The following is a 9505-nucleotide window of genomic DNA, read 5'->3' as shown; positions in this document are numbered from 1 at the left end:
TTTATCTCCCCAAATCCCCCTGTACACAGTTGTATATCTTAGTTGCCGGTCCTTCTAGTTGTGGGATGTGGGATGCCGCCTCAACATGGCCTGACGAGCGGTGCCATGTCCGTGCCCAGGATCCAAACCTTGGGCCCCCACAGCAGAGCGTGCGAACTTAACCACTCAGCCACGGAGCCGGCCCTTTTTTTTTTTTTTTAAAGATTTTATTTTTTTTTTCCTTTTTCTCTCCAAAGCCCCCCAGTACATAGCTGTATATTCTTCGTTGTGGGTCGCTCCAGTTGTGGCATGTGGGACGCTGCCCCAGTGTGGCCCGATGAGCAGTACCATGTCCGCGCCCGGGACCTGAACCAACGAAGCACTGGGCCTCCTGCAGCGGAGCGTGCGAACCAAACCACTCGGCCATGGGGCCAGCCCCTTAGTTTTTTTTTATAGGTTTATTGAAATATATTTCATATACCATAAAATCCATCCATTTACAGTTCAGTAGGTTTTAGACTATTTACAGAGCTGTGCAACCATTACCATAATCTAATTTTATACCATTTTTAACACTTCAAAAAGAAACCCTGTACACATTACCAGTCATTCACCATCCCTGCTGCCTGTTCCCAACCTCTGGCAACCACTAATCTATGTTGTCTCAGAATTTGCCTTTTCTGACCATTTCATATGAATGAATCATATAATATGTGGTTGTCCGTGACTGGCTTCTTTCATTTAGCAAAACATTTCATTAATGTTCTCAAGATTCATCCATGTTTTAGCATTTTAGAATAAAAGAAAAGCGTTAGCCTTTTTGGCTTTTTGTCAGATTCCATAAATTATTTTCTGTGACGTTCTAATATCCGTGTTAATATGAGGTTAGTTTTACTGCCTTGGCTTTGTTTTTAATTTAATGCTATAGTTATGTGGCACTTTCCAGTCTTCCAGAAGAGGTGGAATACTTTAATGATTTAGTTCCTTACTACTTTGTGATAAGTACATCAAAAGTGCTGTCCCAGGAGCAGAAATGAGTGGGCTGATATATAATTATATAGTTCAGGCCTGTTATTTAACCGGAGTCTGCTGTAGCTGGTGAGCTGGAAAGTCTGTGAGGACTCAAAAGTAATTCAGTCAATTACATGTCTTTGTGCAAGTTTCAAGAGCATTGCTATTTACCTAAGGTAATTCTTAAATGATTTTTATCGTTCAATTTCCTTTTATCTTTTTATTACAAAATTAATACATTTTAAACTTTGGAGATCATTAAAATATAGGCACAGAATGAATGTTAAGAAAAGGAGGAAGGATAAGAATCTATTAGTTTTGTTTTTCTGATCAGATTTTTGTAAGGATTGCCTGCAGGTATATTCTGGCAATGCAAAGGAAAATTAAATGATAAATTTCAGTACAAGACTTTCTTTTACAGATCATTTTCAAAGTTTAGCACTGGTAACAATAAGCTACTAACATTATGCATTAGATGTGTTCTTGGAAGTTGTATACAAAGCCATAATTTATAAAGTAAATCCTATTTTCTCAGGTCCACAGTAATTTTCCCTTGTAGTAAAGACTCCCAGTAGTCATGCAATTGAATTATATGACTAAGCAAATTAGATTGAAAGGAATACTTGAAGGAGATTTATAAATTTATAAGTTAATAGTGAAATTACTTTTGTGGTAAGACAAGTCTAAAACCAAATTATCTTAGGTTATTTAGGTATTAATTTAATCTAGGTATTTTATGAGTATTGGCTAGAGGATCTCTTTTAATAAGCCCACTTCAAGAGAATTCTTGGGCTATATGTATTTCAGTTCCTGAATATGAGATAATAATAATAACAATAGTACACCTTACAATTGTTTGTGCTTTATGATTTGAGTTTAGATTTTAGTAGCAGATTTTTTTTTTTTTAATTTGGTAGGGCTGGTGTTATTTTCCTTTATTGATGAGAAAATTTTGAAGAGTTTAAGTGATTTACCAGATAATTTGGCACAGCTTCTGATTGTAAAAACCTTTCTTCCTTCCTCCCTCTCTTCCTTTCTTTAGTCTTTTTTTCCTTCATGTCATAACTTACATAAAGTACACAAATTTTAAATGTTCAGCTGAATGAATTTATAGTCATGTGTCCTCCTTCTCAATACTTTCCTTCACCTCAACTCCCACAAAGGTTATCATTATTATGGCATCTTTTACCAAAGACTTGTTTTGCCTCATCTTGAACTCCACGTAAGTGGAATCATATACAGTAGGAACTCCTATGTGTCTGAATTCTCTTACACAGTATTGTGTAAGTGAGATTCATTCATACTGCATTTAACAGTAATTCATTCTTTTTATTGCTATGTAGTAATCTAGTAAATGAATATTACCCATTCTCTTATTGGTGGATATTTGGGTTACTTCTAGTTTTTGGCCACTGTTAATAATCTTGCTTGAACATTCTTGTACATAACTTTGGGTGGATATAATCACTTACATCAGGAGCACTGAATTCTAGAATGGAATTCCTGGGTTATAGGGTATACGTAAATTTAGTTTTAGTAGATATTGCCAATCGGTTTTTAAACTGATTTATGTATCCATCAATAAAGTATGAGAATTCCAGTTGTTCAAGTTCTCTAATGCTACTTGGTATTGTCTTGTTATTTTTTAAAGTGAACGTCTATGATGGAAGCAAAAATCACACATACGTTTGTACACACTCACTTTTTAGTTCTATAAGGAAAGATTCATTTGATAGCTGTGAAACGCTAAATGCTTTTGCGACTATTAATCAGCAATCCTCCATTTCATGTAAAACTGGGTTCTGGAATTTATTTTAGTCAATTTTGTGTTTGAAAAGCTCAACTTTGTGCTTCCCTGATGTCTCTGTACTGTGCGTTTTCACCGTCTATGGGACAGATGCTCTTTCCTGCAGTGCAGACTTGTTTTTTCAAGCGCCCATGATTCCAAAATTTAGGTGAATTTTATCTTTAGTCTTTCTCATTTAGTTTGTACTTAAATTCCAGCATTGTGGAGATGAATATTGAAAATTTGTAAACATTTTTATAACATTAGTTTTACTTTGGTACAATATCACTGACGTTTTTATGCTTCTCTTTTGTTGCTGACTTTATAATTCCTCAGTTCTTTTTTTCGATGAGGAAGATTGCCCCTGAGCTAACATCTGTGTCAGTCTTCCTCTCTTTTTGTATGTGGGATACTGCCACAGTGTGGCTTGATGAGCAGTGTGTAGGTCCATGCCCAGAATCCGAACCTATGAACCCTGGGCTGAAGTGGAGTGTGTGAACTTAACTACTGTGCCACCAGGCTGGTCCCTGATTTCTCAGTTCTTGAATTCTTTGTATTTCTGCAGAATGTGGATCTCTGAGACCATATTCACCAGAAAAGTGAATTCTTTCAGTTGCGATTTTCCCTGTGATGTGATTATTCCACCATAATGTAGGAGAGTTTGCATTTTCAACAACATTGGAAAATTTATCTAAATGGTATTCTCTTAAATGTGTTGAGGAGTAAAGATAGTTTTTGTCTGCTGGTGAGCTTTGCTGCAGTGAGTGTGTATTGTGGCTGGTTCTCAGCCCAGGATGTCTGGCGCACAAAGAACTCTAGCTTGACATGAAGAGAGTCCTTGGACTCCTGGTGCCAGTCCAAGATTAATTCACTATTTTAATTTCAACAAATTATATCAGCTTTTTAAGCCTTGGATTCCTCATCTGAAAAAATGGATATCATAATATTTCCCTTTTATTTTTAATTTTAATTTTCTGTTTGAAGGTACTTTGAAAAATACATATTAATAAATTGTCGTTATAAAAAACGTTCTTTTTTTCTTTTTTGACAGTTTTTTGGTTAGTTGTGAGGGTTAAAAGATCCATTTTTATTATTGAAAAAAACAGAAAAACTTTACATCAAAGAACTGTGGTTAAATGACGTTTAAACAAATAGTATTCAGGAAACAATACAAATGAGTCAGACATTGTTTTGTGTGATGTATTTTTGTTGTCAGTCCAAATATAGGTCATTTTTTGTCATCAGCTAAATGAATTACTTTAGCAATTTAAATGGAACTATTAATCTGGCTAAATGAGTTCTTTTACTCTAAATATTTTCTAGTAAAATAGGATGACATAAGGTGCAGCCAAAATTTATTAGCAATTTATATTAGTTCTCAAATTGAGATGACTTAATTGACTAGTATTTTGTTTTTAATTTATGTAAGATCCATAATTACCAAACAGATTTAGTGTTGGCTTGAAAAAGGAGTAGGATATTAGTGCTATGTTATATGTATTTCTGCAGTATTAAGTATTATCAGTATAAAAATTTTGGTCACACTTTTAATATTGAATCTTATCTATTAGAGCCCCATTCATTTGGAACTAGTGTAACATATTGAAGTTTGTTTGTGTTTCTTTTTGTTCATTCATTCAAGAAATATTTATTGAGTGCCTGATAAGTACAGGGCATGGTGCTGAAAGCATATACCGCTCAACAAGGTAGGCATGACTCCTGCCTGCATAGGGCTGCATTGTGTTGGGGGAGGACAGCATTACACAATTATTACACACTTCTGTTATCTTAGTACACTTGTGGCAACACTTGTAAGAGAGAAGCACAGTCTTCTGAGTGTACAATGAGAGGATCTCATCTGGGGCCAGGTTCATTCAGGCTTTCCTGAGACAGTGGAGGGATGAGGCCTGCGCCTCAGGTAGAGGGAAGTGTGTGTGGAGAGCCAGGGCAGAGGGGGAATGCAGGCATGGCGAGAGTGGGGAGATGGGACAGGCAGGCAGGCCCAGAGCGTGCAAGGGCCTTTGACATCACTTAGGATTTCAAATATTTTTCTTCGCAATGGGAAGTCACTGAAGACTATTGAGAGGAGGAGTCACATGGTAAAGAGCAGCCATGGGAAACACGGTAGTATTTGCATGTGCGTGGCACCTTACTGTGTATTTTGAAATGACCTGATCCATTAAATCCATCTGCCTTCCTTCAGCGTAAGGTCTTTTCCCCTCCATTGCCACATGGCTTGCTTTCTTCGTTCCTCAGGGTTCTGTATTTGTCCTCTCAGCAGTGAGGCCCTCCCCAAAGATCCTGTTTAATAGAGGGCCTTTGTCTCCCTCTCTGCATTTCCTACTTCCCTTTCTTATGTTAATTTTACTGCATGCAACTTGTCAGGCTCTGTTATGCTCTATAATTTACTTGCGCTTTATGTGCTTTTCCTCTTGCTCCATTAGACAAAGCTCCCTGATAGTAGGGACTGAGCTCTCTTTTGTTCATAGTTGTGTGCCTGGTGCATGAACCATGTCTTGCACATAGTAGACACTCAATAAATATTCGTTGATGATATTGAGTACAGGTTTGGATAGCCTTTTTGGGAACTAGTTGAGAACTGAGAATAGTTTCTGACAGTGCAGGCAATCTAAGGTGGTAGCTGTCAGGCAGGTTCCTAGCACTGAAAGGACAAATGGGCTGCTTCATCTTTGGTTGGATTCTAATCTAAGTACCATATATTTGAAAATAAAGGGGGAGTCCCTTCTGCATACCTGATAATATAACGAACCTAATAAACATTGTTGAATTAAGGAATCCTTAAAAATTGAGGGCACCATGCATTTCAAATCTTTAAGTTGTTGACAATGCGATAGATCACTATGTATAACATTTATTAAATGAAAAAAGAAAATTACGAATGAAAGTTACAGTATAATCTCATTTGTATTTTCCAAAAAAAGACATGGAAAATTTCTGCAGTGTTACACAGAAATCTACTAATAGTGGTTATATCTTAGGAGTGGTACTGAGGGGTGATGAGAGTGGCTTTATTTTATGCTGTTCTATGCTGATTGGGTATTTTATCATAAATGTGTCCAAAGCATCTCATGTAAAATTCAGGGCAATAAAAATCATGTACCCAAATATTAATAACGCTCCGTGCTACTTGTCAAGTCATACTTCTAGTTTATAACTGTTCTTAACACCCAGAAGCTGATCATAAAGGCACCCTCCTTGAGAGTTCTGAGCATAGGAGTCAGGGAGACTCAGGGAGAAGTCACCTGGGACAGGCAAGGCTCTGGTACAGTTCTGAGGGAAGGCACAGTGATTCTCTTCCTTTTTTGATTCTTTCTTGTGACATTTCTCTTTGGAGGGAGCAATATTCACCTCAAATACTACCTCATCAGTTTGGTGGTTCTTGCTGTTGTCCTGTAAGACAGACTATTTCTCTGCCTTTCAGTTCTTGTTCATTTTGCCTTTCTTTGAAATTTTGTGAGATTTCAGGATTTTCTATAAGCAATTATACCTATTTCAAGAATACTTTTCAAATGTCATAATGTCTGTTAGTAGAATAGGAAATTCTAGCAAAAAGAAAAAGAAGGCTTGGTGTTTGCATTGTATGATATGGAGGGTAGTAGTACAGTTCTATATTATTATCATGGAAGTCAGTTTAAGAGAAATGATAATATGGAATTTGGGGGGGCTTCCATATCTCTTGTCCTTTTTTTTTTAAACAATGTCATGCTAGGCAGAAGCAAAAATGACTTTGCTTGGATGAAATACATCTTAAAATTGCAGGTTCTACTTCTTTTCTTCTAAAGCCAAATGGCAAAATAGGAAAAAAATAGGACCAAGTGGAATGTGCCGACGAAAATAGCCTGTAACCAATCTATAAATGAAAATTTGGGTGAGTTTATTCTGAGCTAAAATCTGAGGACCATGGCCCAGGGCGTTTCTTCCCGAAGGAAGTAAAGGGCATCAAAGATGTGAGGTATACAGAGTGGTTATATACCCCCAAACAGGGTGCTTTACATATGATTGAAATGTCCCTCCCACAATAGTCACAAGATTGCCCTGTCAGCACAGCACTTGATGGACACAGCAGGTAGTGGGTCTGCTATCTCAGAGGGCGTAGCAGGAGGCAAGTCTATTGTCTTGAGCTGGGTGGTTACAGGTGAGCGCAGCAATCAGTTCCTAGCCTAAGGAAAGATGCTTAATCCTTAAGGAAATGCCAATGTTGGGAGGGGGAGGGAAGTTGCACCTTTATCCCAAGGGCCTTTGTTCTTGCCATAGGGAATGTCTAAAGCAGATATACAGTGCCTGCTCAACGGCCACGGTCAGGCCCTTTTGGAAAAACAAGGTCAGGCTGAATTGGGTTTACACCAAATGGCTTCCTCATATACTCCAGTATATCCTCTTGCTTGTCATTTCTATTTGTCAAATGAATATTCAATTATTTATTTAGCAAACACACATTTTAAAAGTTCTGTTATTTACCAGGGACTCTGCTTAGCTGTTAACATTTTAAAAAGACTCATCTTTTGCTCTCTGGTCTAATGGGGATGATTGATACACACGTACACACACAAAGGGCAAGAATAGAGAGTTATATGTGGCACCATGGAAGTGGTTAATTCCATCTGGAGAAATCAGAATATAGTAGTAGATGCAGCAGCAAACATTTGTTGAATATCATATAAGAGGCACCATTGAAAATTCTTTCATACATTAACTAATGAAATTATCCACACACCCCATGGGATTTGTCGTGTTATCCCCAGTTTGTAGCTCATTCAAGGTTGCATAGCTCGTAAATGGCTGAGTGTGGCAGGCTGGTTCCAGAGCCTTTGTTCTTAACCATTATGCTATACTAGGTACCTTTTTTTTCATGGTGGAGGCGTTAACTTTGTTCTAAGACTTGCAGCAGGTGAGTCAATTCAGATGGGGAGGAGAATGGGGAAAGAGCTTTCCAGTAACTAGTTGGAGATAGAGGTCTGATTCTCAGGTGAAAGTAACTATTGGAACTGGCAATTTCAGGTTACTGGTAATCCTAGCATTTGCCATGATAGTGGGGTGATAAAATATAAGAGAGCTAAAAATTTGGCAATAATTCTTTCAAGAAACCTTCATGTATTGGGAGGAAGAACAATGTAAGTAAAAGATAAGGAAGTGATACAGTTTACTTTGTTTAATTGAAAGCAATAATTGAATTGTGTACCAGTATTACCTTCACTATGTACTTGGAAAGTAATTTCTGGAGTGGTATTTGGACTGCCTCATAGTCTATAGTAGGAAGGAGTACAGTTTTAGAACCAGAATCTTTTATATGCTCATTTTTTTTTTTGAGGAAGTTTAGCTCTGAGCTAATGTCTGCCGCCAATCTTCCTATTTTTGCTGAGGAAGATTGGCCCTGAGCTAACATCTGTGCCCATCTTCCTCTATTTTATGTGGGAGGCCTGCCACAGCATGCCTTGATAAGCAGTGCATAGGTCTGCACTCGGGATCTGAACCGGCGAACCCCTGGTTGCCGAAGCGGAAGGTGTGAACTTATCCGCTGCCCCACCAGGCTGGTCCCTATATGTTCATTTTTGATGTGAATCCTGACACTGTAAATAACAACAAAGAATCCATATTTGAAATGTTTCATGTATTTCAACATAGTATGGTAAATGGACACAGGAAAAAAAGACAGTGAAACGAGAAATTTTTGCACTGAGAGGCAATTGATAAATGGAAGAGGAGAGAGTGCCCTAAGTTACCTTTTTTTCACTATATGTGGAAACATTAGGCTCTCTCTCTAAACAGCAAAGATGGAATTCCTCTTTCACAAAACATTATTCCCTGCTGACTTAGTTGGAAAAATACTATTTTTTCCCATTATGGAAGATTGTTTTAGAGCTGAAAATTCACTATTTTTTTGTCATTAATTTCTGCTAATGTTTTGAGTTTTCAAGCAAATTATATTACTGGATATATTGTGCTTTTGGGCAACTATGTTCACTACTTTCTAGGTAAAATATAAGATAACCTTTTCTTGATGACTTTTGATTGTCCCACCAGATGTACTTATATCACTGAGTTTGTATTTGAGTGCCTGGAATTTCTTTGAAGTGTTAGATTTTTAACAAATTTTGTTTAAATTAAAATGTAGAGCTTAGTAGCATCATTTATATTGGGTTTTGTGAATTTATATAACATCTGTGATTCTCTTTTTTCTTTCTTTCTTTTTTTGTTTGCATGTTCTTTAAGGTTAAGGAAATTTCCTCTTGTCTTTGCATTTGTTATAGATGTAAGGCTCATGGTAAATATTTAGAGAAGAGCCCAAGCCAGGTGTTGCTACTAGCTTTGCTAAAATGGAGGAGCCTGCTGCCTCCTGGGGATATTATTCCTGCTTATTTCAAGTTTCAGATTTAACCACAATTTCTCTAAGATAGTGCTATTGAACTGATATTTTAAAAAATCAGAGAGAGTCTTTTTCAAGTGTTTAGTTAGGCTTTTTATATGCTCTATAGTTTTTTTAAAGTTCCCATTTATTGAGTTAACAAACTGTCTAGCTGTATGCTAAATGAATTATTTTACTAAATCATAACAATACTCCTTTGGGTGCTTGGGGGTGCTATTCTCATTAAGGATAAAGAAACTGAGTATTGGACAGCTTCAGTAACTTGCCCAAAATCATTAAAATACAGGCCTGTCTCAAAGCATACACTTTTCTCTTTTTAATTTTATTGTTGTTCTTTGATATTT

The 9505-nt window shown here is 37.0% G+C and overlaps 1 protein-coding gene across 3 annotated transcripts in view; it reads left to right on the top strand.

Moving 5' to 3' along the window:
• ATP6V1H (ATPase H+ transporting V1 subunit H) overlaps positions 1-9505 on the top strand; it is a 122579-nt gene that overhangs the window by 22825 nt on the left and 90249 nt on the right. The window lies entirely within an intron of this gene.

Source organism: Equus quagga, chromosome 16 (assembly GCF_021613505.1).
Source record: "Equus quagga isolate Etosha38 chromosome 16, UCLA_HA_Equagga_1.0, whole genome shotgun sequence".
NCBI classification, from domain to species: domain Eukaryota; kingdom Metazoa; phylum Chordata; class Mammalia; order Perissodactyla; family Equidae; genus Equus; species Equus quagga.
Note: the sequence above shows the minus strand (reverse complement) of the source record. Positions and strands in the feature narration are given on the sequence as shown.